Source organism: Dendrobates tinctorius, unplaced genomic scaffold, assembly GCF_039654945.1.
Source record: "Dendrobates tinctorius isolate UK_male_01 unplaced genomic scaffold, ASM3965494v1 ptg000030l, whole genome shotgun sequence".
NCBI classification, from domain to species: Eukaryota; Metazoa; Chordata; class Amphibia; order Anura; family Dendrobatidae; genus Dendrobates; species Dendrobates tinctorius.
Window position 1 is genome coordinate 19,742,010 of NW_027361698.1, and position 17,113 is coordinate 19,759,122.

The 17,113-nt window shown below is 45.0% G+C and overlaps 1 long non-coding RNA gene across 1 annotated transcript; it reads right to left on the reverse strand.

Annotated features, from left to right (window-relative positions):
• Window positions 1-1,035: 1,035 nt before the first annotated feature.
• Window positions 1,036-1,937, reverse strand: LOC141086044 (uncharacterized). The gene is made up of 2 exons (XR_012231481.1): window positions 1,843-1,937; window positions 1,036-1,478 (listed from the first exon to the last, which is right to left on the reverse strand). It is a non-coding gene; the product is annotated as an uncharacterized lncRNA (long non-coding RNA).
• Between the last annotated feature and the right edge of the window lie 15,176 nt (window positions 1,938-17,113).

A 17,113-nucleotide genomic window follows, 5' to 3' on the forward strand; every position in this document is an offset into this window, starting at 1 on the left:
AAACCGACCAATTCATGCTCTCTGGGGTCTCGGCTGCCAGGCAGCCGAGACCCTGGAGAAAATCCGACACTGGGGGGCGCTATTCACTTAAATCACAGCGCCGTGAATTAACCACTGTCTGCTTGGCGCCTGTTACTGGTGCTGGGAAGCACCCTCCTACGCCGGCTCTGACGTGGGATGGTCGCTGCCTGTGGTGAGGTATCCAGGGGTAGTGTAGGACTACTGCTACGTGGTGTAGAAGAAGGTCCAGCCACATCTTCAACTTCGCCAACAGGGTCCAAGTTGACATCAGAACCCAATGCTATTTCTCATTCAGTAATGTTTGATTCAGTTCTGTTATTTGTCAAAATTAAAAATACAAATTAATTGATGTACCTTAAGGCCAAGTATCAAATTTTCTGTGAAGCATGCACTTACGTAGATCCAGAATGGGAGCAAGGAAATTCAATCAGTCATAATATATATATATTTGCATTTTTTACTGGCTGCAGCACCACTCCTGGCCCGCTGCTGGCGCTCACGGCGGTACTGATCACGACAGCTGCGCCACCATCTTGTGACATCAGAGTCACAATAGTAACACAATAAACTCTTCGAAGTATGATCACCTTGTTTGCGTATTGAAAGATAGGTTACAATGTAAACTTGAATTCAACTTGCCAAGTTTAAAGGGAAAAACAGGCCGTATATTCCAAAGAACATCACGTAGCGTAATGTTATCTTATTTTGTTGAGCTTTTTTACTAAATTACTATTGTGAAATTTTCACTTTACTTACTAATTTCCTGCTGGACCTCACATGTACTTTCCTCATAATTGGGGAACATCTGGCAGCATATGCGTCTCCAAGCTGTATGCTTTCTATTTCGGTCCGTATAATGGGCGTCACATTGCTCTAATATTTCAAGCCTGTCCTGCATGAGAACAATCAGCATTTCCACATTAATATGTGTTCTGCCTTCTTCCACGTATGACGCTATGTGGATTCCAACATACGGCTTATCCTTTCATCCACTCCCAGAAACAAGACTGTATGGGTGCTTAAGTCTATATTTATTGGGATGATATATGGACAACAATGGGAGACGATAACAGATAGTATAGTAGAACACAGTAGTGGATGAGATCAGGGGTTGTTGTACAAAGTTGTAGATGATATCAGAGATTGTTGAACACAGTTATGGATGAATCCTGTTCATTTAGATACTGTTCATATGTTCAGGTTTTAAATACATTAGATGGGGACTGCTTCAATAAGGGTTACCTTGACGAGGTGGAGCAGTTTGGTATACATTTTTTTGCAAAAAAACGTATTGACTAAATACCCTCTATTTGTTGTCATCTTTTTATCAGCACTTGCTGACTACTGTCATATGTCATCCTGCAAGGTATTTCTGCACATTTGTCATTCTGTGCCTTCTGTTTGTGTTTCATGATTCAGTAGATTGTTGTACAAAATGTGGATGATTCAGGTAAAAACTATAAGAAACAGATAATGCAGCATGTCAGTACTGGTAGATAATATACAATATACAAATACTGGCAGGTAATCACAGTAATAAAAGGTACTATCACAACAGTAGCAAAGATACAGGATGCTGTTATATCGGTAGCATGCATTATAGAAGCTGAGCAATACAACATACACAGCAGTAAAAGAGAAATATATCTAAAACAACTAATGGCTGTCAGCTTTGCACTCACTGAACAGAGGATGCATAACTATCATGCAGTGTACTAGCATTACAGGAGCTGAACATGCATTGCAAACATCATGAGGCATGCATTATCGCCAGCTAACACAGATGCAAAGCATAGTTTAGACAAATGCATTGAACCTTACCGGAATCCACTTGTTATAGGCAGTGGTTTTGCATGGAGCTGAGCACATGTGGGCTACTCAGGAGTTTGGCAGGAATGGTTACATGCTGCAAAACCTGGGCAGGAAGAAGGAGCGATTCTGAACAGTTAACCATTTGGGGGAATAGAAGATTCCAAACACATGAATAAAAAAGAGAAAGGGCAACTATGACACCTAATGGCCATTGCTGGAACAGCACTTAAAATATCTTGCTGCACAGATTGGACAGAACAATATGTCTGGCCATGGTGTTGGTATCCGTGGAGGAGTGTTCCTGGGTTTTTTATAGGTTGCCAGAAAAATTTGCATGCTAAGCTTCCTGTTCTTGGTTGATGCAATTTCCTGTCAGCTGGAAAATGTGTGCATATTTGTCGCAAGCTACACGGATGGTCTGTGTGGCGTATGAGTTTTTCTCACACCCATAGGCTTGCATTGGCGAGCCTCATCCAAGTCTCAGTGCCAATCTCAGCATGCTGCGATTTTACACGCCCGTCGAATACTCCTGAGAAAAAATATGGTGATGTGAGCGGCACTTATCCGTATTCTATGGTAGTGTGACGCCGGCCTTAAGCTTGTGCTTCAGAGCTGCTGTTCTAGTAAATTGACATAGGAAATTTTCATTATTTTCTGCCATTTTAGACTGTTACTTTTGGTCACTCGGTCATCAAACTTTATGTTCCTATACAAAGATATTTCCCTGCTTTACGCTCCCCTGCTATTTTTACAAGTCCTCTAATTTTGTGTCTGTCAAATCAATTACTACCACTGAGCACCAGTCTAAGGGCTCACTCACACAAGGATATAAATTGGACGAGTGCAATACGAGAAAACATAGCATTGCACTCTGACCAATGTTACTAAATGAGTCAGTGCACATCTGCAAGTTTTTCCTCAGCTCTAATTGGACTGACTAAAAAAATCACAGCATGCTGCTAGTGGATGTGAGAATTAGATCGCACTTGCCAATGCAAGTCAACAGACACAAGAAAAAAATCATGTACCATGTGTGTGCCGTTAGTTTTCTTTTGCACATATCTCAAAAGGAAACCCAACATTTCATCAGCCAAATACTGTAAATACACAGCCTGAATCATCAGATGCTATGGAGCATCTTATAGGGGCAGCATATAGGGGCATAATCTATGGAGCATCTTATAAGGGCAGAATATGGGGGAATAATCTATGGAGCATCTTATGGGGGCAGCATATGGGGCCTATTCTATGGAGCATCTTATGGGGCCTATTCTATGGAACACTTTATGGGGCAGAATATGGGGCATAATCTATGGAACATCTTATGGGGCCATAACCTTTATGGAGCATCATATGGGGCATATTATTCTACGGATCATCTTATGGGGCTATCATGAACTGTATGGAGCATTACGTGGGGGTCCTGATTCAATATGGATATTCAAAAACATTTAATCTACTGATGTCTCAATTAATTTTACTTTTATTGGTATCTATTTTTATTTTTTAAATTTACCAGTAGCTGCTGCATTTTCCACCCTAGGCTTATACTCGAGTCAATAAGTTTTCCCAGTTTTTTGTGGCAAAATTAGGGAGGTCGGCTTATACTTGGAACAGCTTATACTCGAGTATATACGGTACATTCAAAAAATGACATGGGGCCTACTTTTAATAACTACCTGAGGGAAAGCAGACAGCTACGGGCTTATATTATCAGGCTGGGAAGGGCTAGATAACCATGGACCTTCCCAGCCTCTTAACATCAGCTCACAGCTGTCTGCTTTGCTAGTTATAAAAAAATGGCGGGACCCAAAAATGAAAATGACATGGCGGTCCCCCCCATTTTTGATAACTAGTAAATGCTGGACAGTCCATGGTTATCTGGCTATTCCTAGCCTCAAAATAACAGCCCACAGCTGCCCCAAAATTGGCACATCCACTAAATGCGCCAATTCTGGAGCTTAGCCTCAGCTCTTCCCGATTGCCCTGGTGTGGTGGCAAACGGGGTAATGGTTTATGGCATTAATGTCAGCTTTGTAATGTTCGCTGGCGTGATGTGATGGAAGGTCCTAAAGCTACAATGAACTGTCTGAATGAGCAGCTGCTGCCGCGTGCCCTCGCAGGAGGAGGATGTCAGCAAAGACACAGGAAGAGCCACGGGGCTGCTGGAAGCAGGATCCATCATCGGAAGGTGAGTTAAGTGTTTGTTATTTTATCATGTGCTTGCCAGCAGGTGGGAATATAGGGACGGGGGGCCGTGTGCATGGCATCAGGGGGGAATATAGGGACAGGGAACCTGTGTGCATGTGTGCTGCCCCAAGGAGTATGGTCGCCACAGTGGCATTGCCTTCCTCCTAGGGAGGGTGATGTCATGCTTGGAAGCAATAAAGGATCTCTCTAGCAGTTAATCACAACACACAACACAGTTTCCATTCCAGGTAAGCAGAGGGAGCTCTGAACCAAAACTGGGGGAGGAGCTACTCTCTGGGGGCCAGGAGGGAAAAATTAGAGGAGTTCGTGTGAGGAGGGTAAGGTGTGTGGACGTGGAGGAGAAGAGCTGGGATATTGAGCAGAGAGTTCAGGCTCATTCCCAGCTATAGTGCATGATTTGGAGCCCGGTCTCCAAGGCTGTACAGACACTGACGGTCCTGCAACAGAAACCAGAGGAGTAGGAAGCTGTAAATGCTCTTTTCCCACATAAGACTTGGAGGCACAACAGCGACGTGTGAGCCAGAAGAGGAAGGCTACAGCTGTCTGCCATGCAAGGGAGTTCTAAAGACAATAAGCAAGTGGAACTTCAGTGTAATACAGTACTGCAAGTACCTAAAAATTAGCGCTAGGAAGGAGACTACACAACCCATCTGCATAAAGAGATTCCTAAGTCCCAGAGGATCTGTCTGCAGCGTCGGCTTAACATCTTCATTGCCGAACACCATAGGTGGCATCACGAATCATTCACTCATAAACTTTATTCCATCACTTAACCCCTTTTACATGGGCGCCCAGGGCCACGGAATGGGTCACCGCTGCTGTGACATTCCCCTTTGAGAGACCGGCCCGGTACCGAGTACCCAACAGCCCTGGGAGGGCGACCCATTTTGGCATCACAAACAGGATTAACGGAGCCCGGTGTCCCCGGGTCCTGTGTGCCAGAGACAGTATTGTGTGCCACAGACTGTCGGCGCCATCGCCGCCATTACCCCGCTGCTTGGCGCGTGCGGGAAACCAAAGGGGTGGGCCGTCGTGGGCGGAGCCAGCCGAAGAGCGCGAAAAAGTGAAGCGCTGCGCGGGAAGAGGCCAGCGCGCGAGAAGTGAGAGGCCGAGGCCTGCAGCCCTGGCGTCCCCCGATCGTCCAGCCGGTGGAGCGGTAACCGGTAAGCCAGCGCAACCCATCAAGAAGCAGCATCTTTCCCTCTCAGCCCTGTGAAGGCTGATGCACAGACTCTGGACAAAGACCTATCTGCAGAACTGCGTCTTCAGGTCCAGGAGTTGACCAAGAATATGGCTGCACTTGCCAATATTGTGCAGTCCATGCAGGAGTCATCAAAGGAGAAGATCCAGCTGGCCTCCAGTCCAGAGGATGTCCCATAGCTACGGAAGAAGAGGATCCCGCCACGCCGAAGGAGAGACAACGATCGCTATAACCTGTCGTCGCTGCTGCAACGCAGTCCACATCGCAAGATTCTGTTATTTAAACGAGCAACCCCTGGGGCAGAGGGCCAACCCCCAGGAGTAGGACCACAAGGCCCAAAGAATTGGGAGCCAAGTATGTTGGAGGGCGACCGATCCTCCCAGTGGTGATTGACGGCATCCCCATGAACGCTTTGCTGGACACTGGCTCTCAGGTGACAACTATGCCATATATCCTTTACAAGCGGTATTGGGCTGACTCGGAACTTACTCGTGGCCCAAGCGATGAACTGACAGTAGTTGCCAGAAATGGTCAGTCCTTGCCGCAAGTAGGATGTAAAGAGATTACTATTAAAGTGGGGAGAGTAGAGTTAAAATCTCAAGGTCTGATAGTTGTAGACATTGATCGACGAGAATGTAACCCAATTATGACCCTAGGTACTAATGTGATTGAAAATTGTCTTGCCGAGGTTATTGTTTTGTTGCATCAGGTAGCAGAGACAGCTGGTTCCAGTGTACGAGTCCTGCAGAAGGAGATCAAGGCCCTGATGCAAAGACAGCAGGTAGAACTGTCTGGCGGAGAAATTGGCAGCGTCAGAGTGAGTGATTCTTTCCCCATTGCAATACCCCCCAGATGTGAAATGTTGATTTGGTGTTGGGCAGCCATAGGCCTCAGAGGAAAAGATTACCAAGCATTGGTAGAGCCAGTGTACTCTGAAAGCTGGCTCACTGTCCTGACAGCCAGAGAGGTAGTTGATGTTCGCAAAGGGAGAGTACCTGTACGTCTCTTGAATTGTGGGGAAGAAGAGGCCATAATACCTCGGTATGCCACAGTTGCTAAGCTGCTTACTGTCAGCAACAACGCCATACAGGCAGCAGAGCCCTTGGTCTCATCCGACCAGGTGGAGGACAATGGCTCTGTAAAGCAGCTGGAGGAGTGGTGTCAGCAGCTGCATGTGGGAACTGACTCCACCCCTTCATACCAAAAGAGTGGGGTTTACCGAGTGACTCAGGAGTACGAGCGGGTATTCAGTAAACACCCCCTAGACTTTGGGAAGGCAAAAGGGGTTCAACACCATATCCCCACTGGAGGTCATCCCCCCATTAAAGAAAGGTACCGGCCTATACCCCCAACACAATACCAATGTGCCAAAAGTATGTTGCGGGAAATGAAGGAGGCTGGGGTGATCAGAGACAGTTGTAGCCCCTGGGCAGCTCCAATAGTCTTTGTGAAAAAGAAAGATGGTACCATGAGAATGTGTGTTGATAACCGAAAAATTAACATTACACATAAGGATACCTACTCATTACCCAGAATTGAGGAGTCATTAGACGCACTTAAAACTCCTAACTATTTTTCCACCTTAGATCTCACTAGTGGGTATTGGCAGGTTCCCGTGACAGAGGCAGACAAGGAGAAAACAGCGTTTACCACCCCATTAGGTCTCTACGAGTTCAACTACATGCCATTGGGGCCCTGCACCGCCCCAGGAACATTTCAACGGCTAATGGAGTGCTGTCTTGGACACAAGAACTTTGAGACAGTCCTGTTATACCTTGACGATGTCATTGTTTTCTCCAAGACTTATGAAGACCATCTGAAGCACCTGGCTGAGGTGTTTGAAGTCTTGTCCAACTTTGGCCTGAAAGTGAAGCCATCCAAATGCCACCCCCTGAAGCCCAAGGTACAGTACCTCGGTCATGTAGTGAGTGCAGAAGGTGTGGCACCGGATCCTGACAAAGTCTCTGTCATCCAGGACTGGCAGAAGCCCAGCAACCTCCATGAAGTACTTCAATTCCTCGGGTTGGTAGGCTACTACTGAAGGTTCATCAAAGACTTCACTGAGATAGCCATGCCTATGCAAAATCTTCTGGTGGGCCAGCCCAAGAAAGCCCGGAAGAAGAGTACTACATTTGAATGGAATGAGGAACTGGAGAGGTCCTTCACTCGACTGAAGGTGGCTCTCCCAGGAGATGAAGTTCTGGCCTACCCAGATTATGACCAACCATTTGTGTTGTATACTGATGCCAGCAACGTGGGACTGGGAGCAGTACTGTCACAGGTACAGAATGGCAAAGAAAGAGTGATCTCCTACGCCAGCAGGAAGCTTCGTCCCACTGAAAGGAACCCTGACAACTACAGTTCCTTCAAACTGGAGTTCCTCGCCATAGTCTGGGCTGTGACTGAACGATTCAAGCATTACCTAGCTTCCGCCAAGTTTACCATCTTCACGGACAATAACCCGTTGACTCACTTGGAAACTGCAAAACTAGGTGCACTGGAGCAGCGATGGATGGCCTGGCTGTCTAACTATGAATTCACCATCAAGTACCGAGCGGGGCACAAGAATGCCAATGCTGATACGCTGTCCAGAATGCCTAATCTGCTTAGATGCAGGAGAAGACCCTGAGGCACTCGAAGAAATAGAGTTACCTGCTTTCCACCGGCCAATTGCGGCCCAATGTGCCCAAGGAGTAAGAAACAGACGGTCTATCATGAAAGAGACCACCCTAAATCCATTGCCTCATCATGACTGGGCTGAAACGCAGGATAGCGATCCCGCAGTCCACCTGGTAAAGGAGCTACTGTCACAAGCTGACTCACGCCCGGATCCAGATGCTCCTGAAGAAACCCAGCAGTTGTGGAAGGAAAGAGGCCGGCTGTTCCTCTATAAGGGAAAGCTGTGTCAGAGGAGTATCAATGCCCGCACTCATGAGTTGGTCTGGCAAGTGGTAGTCCCAAAGAGGGAGACATCAATGGTCTTGGAAGCCTATCACAATGGAGCTGGACACTTTGGATGGAAGAAGTTGGAAGCCTTGCTCCGGGAGAGATTCTACTGGCCTGGTATGAGGAAGGCTATTGAAAATTGGTGCCGGGAGTGTGGACAATGCAATCTGCGCAGAAAGGACCGTAACAGCCAGCGAGCTCCTTTGCAGCCAATAATAACCAAACAGCCACTCGAGTTGGTAGCCTTGGACCATGTGAAGCTGGTCCCAAGACGTTCAGGCTACATTTATGCTCTTACCATTGTTGACCACTACTCGAGATTCCTGGAAGTCGTGCCTGTCAAGGATCAAACAGCCAGGACAGCAGCCAGAGCATTCCAACAGCACTTTTGTAGACCACACGGATATCCCGAGCGAGTGCTTACAGATCAAGGTCCAGCCTTTTACGGCAGAAGTGTTCCAGGAATTCTGTAACTTGTACGGTTGCAAGAAGATCAGGACAACACCGTACCATCCACAGACCAATGGCATGTGTGAAAAGATGAATCAGGTGGTAATCGACCTACTGAAGACCTTGCCTTTGGAAGAGAGGAATCTGTGGCCAGAGAAGTTGCCAGATCTGGTTGACCTCTACAATCACATACCTGTGAATTCCACCAACTGCACTCCAGCCTACCTAATGAGAGTGAGGCCTGGAAAGTTGCCTCTTGATTTGGATATGGGAGTCCTGACACCTGAAGTCAACAAATATATCGTGGCACTGCTGCATTGGTGCACAAAAGAAGGTTCCCACACCTATACTGACACCTATACTGACACCTGAAGTGACATCACCAGATGCTGACTGGGATACAGAGCGGCAGCAGCAATACCAAAGAGTACAAGAGTGTGTAGAAAAGAGTCTAGCTCAGGCGAGACAAAAACAGGAAAAGACCTACAATCAACATGCACCTGCAGTTCCCTTGTCACCATGAGAACAAGTCCTAAAGAGGAAAAGAAGGATGCATAAATTGGATAACCAATGGGAGGCTGATCCCTACACCGTCTTACCATCAAACGTCGACAACACCAAAGTGTGCCTTATCAGTAAGGATGGAGGAGAAACCTCATCAGCAGTATCGAGGGATCATCTGAAACTGTGCCCTGACCAGCTAAACGAAAGGATGGGAGAACAAAACAACCCTCAACCCACAGAAGAAGAAGAAAGGGTCAGCACTGTACTCAGAGAATTTCCTGCAAACTGGACAAGAATGGATCAAGCCATCGTAGTTCCTGTCCTAATCTTTCCCCAGCCTACTGCAACTGAAGTAGCAGAGACTCAAGACAACTCTGAAAATCAGGAAGTTCAGGCAGCGGATGCCACACCAGCAGTGAAGTCAGAGAATCTTCGCCCTGCCATTGGTGAATCTGTCATGCCCACAGTGAGTCTAAGAGTTTGCAGACGGCTACTACCCAGTTTACCCATACCAGTGCTACGTAGGTCTGTCCATAGTACCCAAGGTATTCCACCCCTAAGGTTCCGCATATAGATAAGTTTTGTAAACGTTAACCTGTAAATATGCAACGTTTCAAGTTTTGTGCCTACAGAGACTCTGTAAGACTTTTTGGATATTTTATTTTGTTTCGATGGAAAATTGGACCACAGGACTATGTGTGGTCAAAACTCTACTTGTAAATAGTTTACCAACTTGCTCAGGAGTTTTTTTGTTTTTGTATTTTTCACTTTTGGAAATCTTGTTATATTTATAATTGTTTATATGTTTTCATGTTTTTCTTCAGTCTGGGAGTACTGAATTGCACTAGGGGGGAATGTGGCGCCCCCAGGAGTATGGTCGCCACAGTGGCATTGCCTTCCTCCTAGGGAGGGTGATGTCATGCTTGGAAGCAATAAAGGATCTCTCTAGCAGTTAATCACAGCACACAATCCATTCCAGGTCAGCAGAGGGAGCTCTGAACCAAAACTGGGGGAGGAGCTACTCTCTGGGGGCCAGGAGGGAAAAATTAGAGGCGTTCGTGTGAGGAGGGCAACGTGTGTGGACGTAGAGGAGAAGAGCTGGGAGATTGAGCAGAGAGTTCAGGCTCATTCCCAGCTATAGCGCATGATCTGGAGCCCGGTTTCCAAGGCTGTACAGACACTGATGGTCCTGCAACAGAAACCGGAGGAGTAGGAAGCTGTAAATGCTCTATTCCCACATAAGACTCGGAGGCACAAAAGCGACGTGTGAGCCAGAAGAGGAAGGTTACAGCTGTTTGCCATACGAGGGAGTTCTAAAGAGAATAAACAAGTGGAACTTTAGTGTAATACAGTACTGTAAGTACCTAAAAATAAGCGCTAGGAAGGAGACTACACAACCCATCTGCATAGCGAGATTCCTAAGTTGCTTCCAGGCTAGCCAGCTCCTGTGCCATCTGTAATCTGAACCCTGGACTGCATTTGCCAAGCAAAGTAAAGGTAAAGAAACTGCACCCTGTTGTGTCCTTGCCTTCTTCTGCCAACACCCTCAGCACTGTTACATCTCTGTGCCTGACACTGCACCATCTACATCTCTCCCCTATCTCTTCATCTACACTGCCCTGGGACTACTGCCCTACCTGTGGAGGGCCACAACATCATTGCTGCACCACACCATCTGTCTGCAGCGTCGGCTTAACATTTTCATTGCCAAACACCACAGGTGGCGTCACGAATAATTCACTCATAAACTTTATTCCATCACTTAGCCCCTTTTACATGGGCGCCCAGGGCCATGGACCGGGTCACCGCTGCTGTGACATTATAAGACACACCTCCATTTAACATAAAAAAAAATTTCTCTTTTTCTTCACCAAATTTGGGGGTGCGTCTTATAATCAGGTGCGTCTTATAATCAGGTGCGTCTTATAAAGCGAAAAATATGGGGGTATCTTCGGCGCTCCCACGACCTTCACCGATTCTGTACTGCAACCTATGGAGCGTCGTTTTAATAATCAAGCTTCATTGGTCACTCCTGGTCATGTCTCATGCTCTACAGGACATCTATCTATCTAGCTAGATTTGATTTATCTATATCTATCTGTATCTCGAGCATTTTTTTTTGAGCATGCCGAAAATACTCGATTAGGACCTGTGCGTGCCAGGATATCACATTATCCGAGCACGCCCGTTCATCACTATTTAACGTATGTATAAAAGGCAAAATAATTTCCCATCTAGTTTTCACGCAGGCAACGGGATGGGAAAGAAAAAAATATTGACAAGGTATAAAATTTAAAAATAGTTTAGGTCTTATGGCCAAAAACAAGAACATGCACTTTACAAATACTTGGCAAAATTTCTAATTCCCCCTAAAGTGAAATGTTATTTGTAGCTCAGAATTCGACTGGGAAAATAACGACCATGACACCCTTTCTTTTCCCGAAAAAACACCCTAGGGGTATTTACATATGTTGCATTTTTGAGGCAAAAAACCCCCCACTGTGTTTTACAGTACCAACAAAGTGAAAGATTCCTGAATTCTCATGCACATGTTGCTTATTTTTTCCCTGCAGATTTGAAGTAGTGTCAATTCTTTTAGCTTTTTTCACCCATTCAAATGAAGGGGTGAAAAATGCATATTTTACGCAACAAAGAAGGAGAAGGCTCAACTGAGACATCACCTACTGTGAATGGTGGATTCTGTGCTATCTGCTGTGCATAGAGGTAGAAGGGTGTGTGCAAATATTTTTTTCTGGCGGATTCTACATGGAACCCACCTGAAAAAGCACTAAAAAAGTGTCAAAAAGAATGAACATATGAGTGGCAATATAAAAATGATTTGCTGTGCATATATTACATCTTTTTGAACCAAGCTTCAGGCAGTTTGCACTCGCTAATAACGTATACAATTAAAAAAATATATATATGTTGGAAAACTTGCCATGAATGATGTCAGTAAGGACCCCATGTGCACAAATCCTTAATGGTCATTATAATCCTGCCTTTGATTATAAGGAGCCTGCTGAAAATGTTTCTGAGAAGGAATGGATGTATGAGTCTTAAAAAAAAAACCTTTGAGGCCATTATGAGAATTGCAAGATTACTAATTTCTGATTCTGACGTTTCCCGAATGATAGTAACTTTAAGTCCAGATTGCATGTAATTTCCTGCAATTGGGCTTACAGTTATGTCTGATGGACAGTGTGGACCCTGCCACCTGCAGCCTTAGCTGGCTGTAATACCCAGCCAAACTCCTGTAGCATGTGCTGGTACCATAGCACTGATCTTAGAAATTTAACCCAACCACTCAGATGCTGTTAGTCATTTGTCAGTAGTGACAGCAGCATTTCAGTAGTCTGACAAAGGGAGATCGCTCTGTGTTATTAACCCCTTTACCCCCAAGGGTGGTTTGCACATTCATGACTGGGCCAATTTTTACAATTCTGACCACTGTCCCTGTATGAGGTACAGTAATAACTCTGGAACGCTTCCATGGATCCCGGTGATTCTGACATTGTTTTCTCGTGACATATTGGCCTTCATGTTAGTCGTAAAATTTAATTCATATAACGCGTTTGAAAAGAAAAACGGAAATTTGGCGAAAATTTCGCAATTTTATGCCCTTAAATCACAGAGATATGGCACACAACAAAACTTAATAAGTAACATTTCCCACATATTTACTTTACATCAGCACAATTTTGGAACCAACTTTTTTTTTTTCAGGAAGTTATAAGGGTTAAAAGTTGACCAGTGATTTCTCATTTTTAAACCATTTTCTTTTAGGGACCACATCACATTTGAAGTCACTTTGAGGGGTCTATATGATAGAAAATACCTAAAAGTGACACCATTCTAAAAACTGCACCCCTCAACGTGCTCAAAACCACATTCAAGAAGTTTATTAACCCTTCAGGTGCTTCACAGGAATTTTTTGAATGTTTAAAAAAAAAAAATGAACTTTTAATTAACTTTTTTCACAAAAAAATTACTTCACGTCCAATTCTTTTTATTTTACCAAGGGTAACAGGAGAAATTGGACTGCAAAAGTAATTGTGCAATTTGTCCTGAGTACGCCGATACCAGATATGTGGGGGGGGGGAACCACTGTTTCGGCGCACGGCAGAGGTCAGAAGGGAAGAAGCGCTGCTTGACTTTTTCAATGCAAAATTGGCTGGAATTCAGATCAGACGCCATGTCACATTTGGAGAGCTCCTGATGTGCCTAAACAGTGGAAACCCCCACAAGTGACCCCATTTTGGAAGCTAGACCCCCCCCAAGGAACTTATCTAGATATGTGGTGAGAACTTTGAACCCCCAGGGGCTTCACAGATGTTTATAACGTACAGCCGTAAAATTAAAAAATCATATTTTTTCTACAAAAATGATCTTTTCACCCCCAATTTTTATTTTCCCAAGGGAAACAGGACCCCAAAAGTTATTGTGCTATTTGTCCTGAGTACGCTGATACCCCATATGTGGGGGTAAACCACTGTTTGGGCGCATGGCAGAGCTCGGAAGGGAATGAGCGCCGTTTGACTTTTTCAACGCAGAATTGGCTTGACGCCATATCGCATTTGGAGAGCCTCTGATGTGGCCAAACAGTGAAAACACCCCCACAAATGAGACCATTTTGGAAACTAGACCCCCCAAGGAACATATCTAGATATGTGTTGAGAACTTTGAACCCCCAAGGGCTTCACAGAAGTTTATAACGTACAGCCATACAATTAAAAAATCATATTTTTTAGCAGGCGTTTGTATGACAGCATGAAGGGACTCTCATCCCCTTTTGCTCATAGACGGGTCTCTAAGGTGATGAGAGCGGATTTATTTATCTGGCTTCAATTTTTACGAGACTGTAAAGGGAAATGCTGTATAAAAGACCCATTCATTTTCTCACCGGATTTGGGCCTTATTTTGGATTTAGTTACAGACACAGGCTTCTGCCTCCGGTTCGGTCAGCTTTGGGTGGCGAAGTTATTTCTGGTTCGTACAGTCGGCAAAGGTGACAGAAGTTGCCTGGTTTTGAACAAGGTTTCTGCGATCTTAGTTGCCGTGACTCTTTGGGGTCTGAGTTTGTCTAATAAAATAATAACCTTGTTGTCGGACAGCCCAGGTCTTATGGATGCCATTAATATGCTGTCGTCAAAGTGTCGGGATATTTGAATTTTAATATTTGGCTGAAGGCATCTTGGGGAAGTGAGCTGACTGTTAAGGCAAACGACTTTCTTTCCTCAGAATTGGGCGGAGTCAGATTACGCCCCTCCGGGCACCGAACGAGAAGACGCTCCTTGCTCGGCACATCTGTGGCAAACCTATCCGAGGTAGCCTATGAGTACATTTGTCGGTCACTGGCTCCTGTAACATGGGCTGCATATTCAGCCGCATGGACGGAGTGGTTGCACTTTTGTGCCTTGAAAAGGGTTTCACCCCTGTCAGCTCAGGTTTCGATGACCCTTCGCTTTTTGGAAGGACTGGTGGCCAAGGGGTACAGCCATTCCAGCATTTACAAAGTGGCATCTGTAGTATTATTTTGTCTGAGGTTGCATGGTACTTCTATTTTGCTTTTGTTTCCAGTTAAACAATTCTTAAAGGGTTTGAAGACACAGACTTACTGTCTCGAACATGGGCGGTTTTAAATTCTCTTTGTTTTCATAAATTCAAAGGTATTCTGTTTAAATCTTGTTTCTTTTTGGAGGTTTTTGGAGCGTTCCGCATAGGGGAGTTGATTTGTTACAGCAGATATTGTCCCTCGGGGTTGACTGTCAAGGATGTTGCTATAATGGCAAACAAGGTGGTCATCAGGGTTCGCAGGTCCAAAACGGACCAGGTCGGGAAAGGTGTATCGGTACACCTCCTGTCTATACCAGGATCGGAACTCTGCCACCATGCTAATATAACCAATTCGTTATCGGTTCGCCCCAGGATTGACGGCCCATTGTTTATCCATGAGAACGGGTTTCCATTGACTCGGTTCCAGTTTAATTCGGTATTACGACTTTGCTTGGCTAAGCTGGGGTTGGAGAATTTTCAATTTTCCTCCCACTTGTTTTGCATTGGCGCAGCGACGGAGGTGGCTAGGATGGGTTTAGCAGAAACCAAGAATAAGAAGATTGAGAGATGGGCTTCTGGGAGGGTTAAATTGTACATTCGGCTTGATAGTATCATCTAACATTTGCTGTTTCATCTACAGGTAGAAAGTATGTCTAGATTGTGGGACATTCATTCATCCACTGGGCGCGGAAGAGGTCCCAAGGACGAAACTATACAGACAATCTTTGTTTCAATAGTGATGCAGTTTGTATTTGATGGTACAGGCGCAGAGACATGAAATGGGAAGCTCTCTGCGTTACATTGAATAGTTTGTCTCACCAGTTGCCCAAAACTGATTTGATTATTGTGCACTTAGCTGGTAATGATCTTGGAAGAATACGCACACTTGATTAGTTGTGGCAAGTGCGACACGATTTAAAAGTGGTACACTCTATGTTTCCTTTTCTAGAATCCATTCGCAAAAGATTCAATAAAGCATTAGAACATTTTATGCCGGTGGTAGGTGGGATTCCCATAGACACATTGACCCAGAAGGTTTTATACCAGGGCTCTATAGGAAAGACTGGGTCCACGTAGATGTTATTGGGTTGAATATTTTCAATATGAGTCTGCAAACCGCGATTGAGAAATCGCTGAGGGGTTTGGGGGTGGCCACTCCGTATCCGATGTGTCCGGGTGGGAAAAGATAGTCGTTTTAAAGTTGGCCCTTGAGTTAATTGGTCTTTTTAAAGTGGACTTTGAAAATCTTTTATGCTATTTATTAAATAATTTATTATATAAATTGGATTAATTATTTAAGTAACCCTATTAAAAGCCTCTCAGACATTTCATGTCAGCCTTGGTCTCACATATTCTTATCGCCTGTTTAGTAAGTAAGGGGATTGATAGGGCCTACGATCCCATGGAAAGCCCCAACATCAATTAGAGCAGGAGCTGCATGGGCTCGTGGCACTTAGGGTTGAATGTATGGTATGTAGGGATATTGTTAGGAATATGCTGTCTCTAACCATTTTGTTTTATTGTAGGTTGCCTTAAGTGTCTCATGAGGTATCCTCATGATTGATCTAGTGAAGGGTTAGTAGTCCCTGTTGTCATGTAACAGAAGCAGGTGATCTCCCTAATTGGCTGGCCTGGCTGTCTGTCAGCTGTCATTTGGATTGGTTGGAAAAAGTGTGGGAAGGTGCTCTATTTACACCCCCTCCCTCAGGAATTCTCCTCAATTCCTTCTGAAGAGACGAAGCAACTGTCACCCACCCACCTGGCCCCTTTGTTAGTCTTTATTACAGGAAGGAGCGTTGTTGAGAGGCTTTTCTTCAGGGGAAAGGTAGTCGTTTTAAAGTTGATCCTTGAGTTTATTGGTCTTTTTAAAGTGAACTTTGAAATTCTTTGATGTTATTTATTAAACTAGATGGTGGACCGATGCTATCGCATCGGGAAGGTGGTAATGTCACAATGGGGGCAGGCTTTGCAGCGTTGAGAATCTCCCCCCCCATGTGCTCACTCACCTATCCACTCTCTCTTTCCCCATGTGCTGACTTCTCCCGTCTGTGCTCTGTTCTTTGACCTGTCTACCCCATGTGATATCCCCCTTGTCTGCTGTCTCTCTCCTTCCTGTACTGTGTTCTCCCCTCATGTGCTCTTCAAGAGTCCTGTGCTGTGTTCTCCCCTCATGTGCTCTTCAAGAGTCTCATTTGCCCGTTGTTGTCTTCAACGTTGTGCCTTTGCTGCTTTCCTTTTATTGTCATTGGCTTACTTTTTAGGATGAGCCATGTTGGCGTTGATATTTGCTTTTTAAAGGGGTTTTCCCACAAACGAAAGTTCATTTTAAAAATTGTCTCTGTCTGACCGTGTACAGAACATACCACATCTCCTGAGCAAGGGAGGAAGCAAAAGACAATACTGACGTTACAG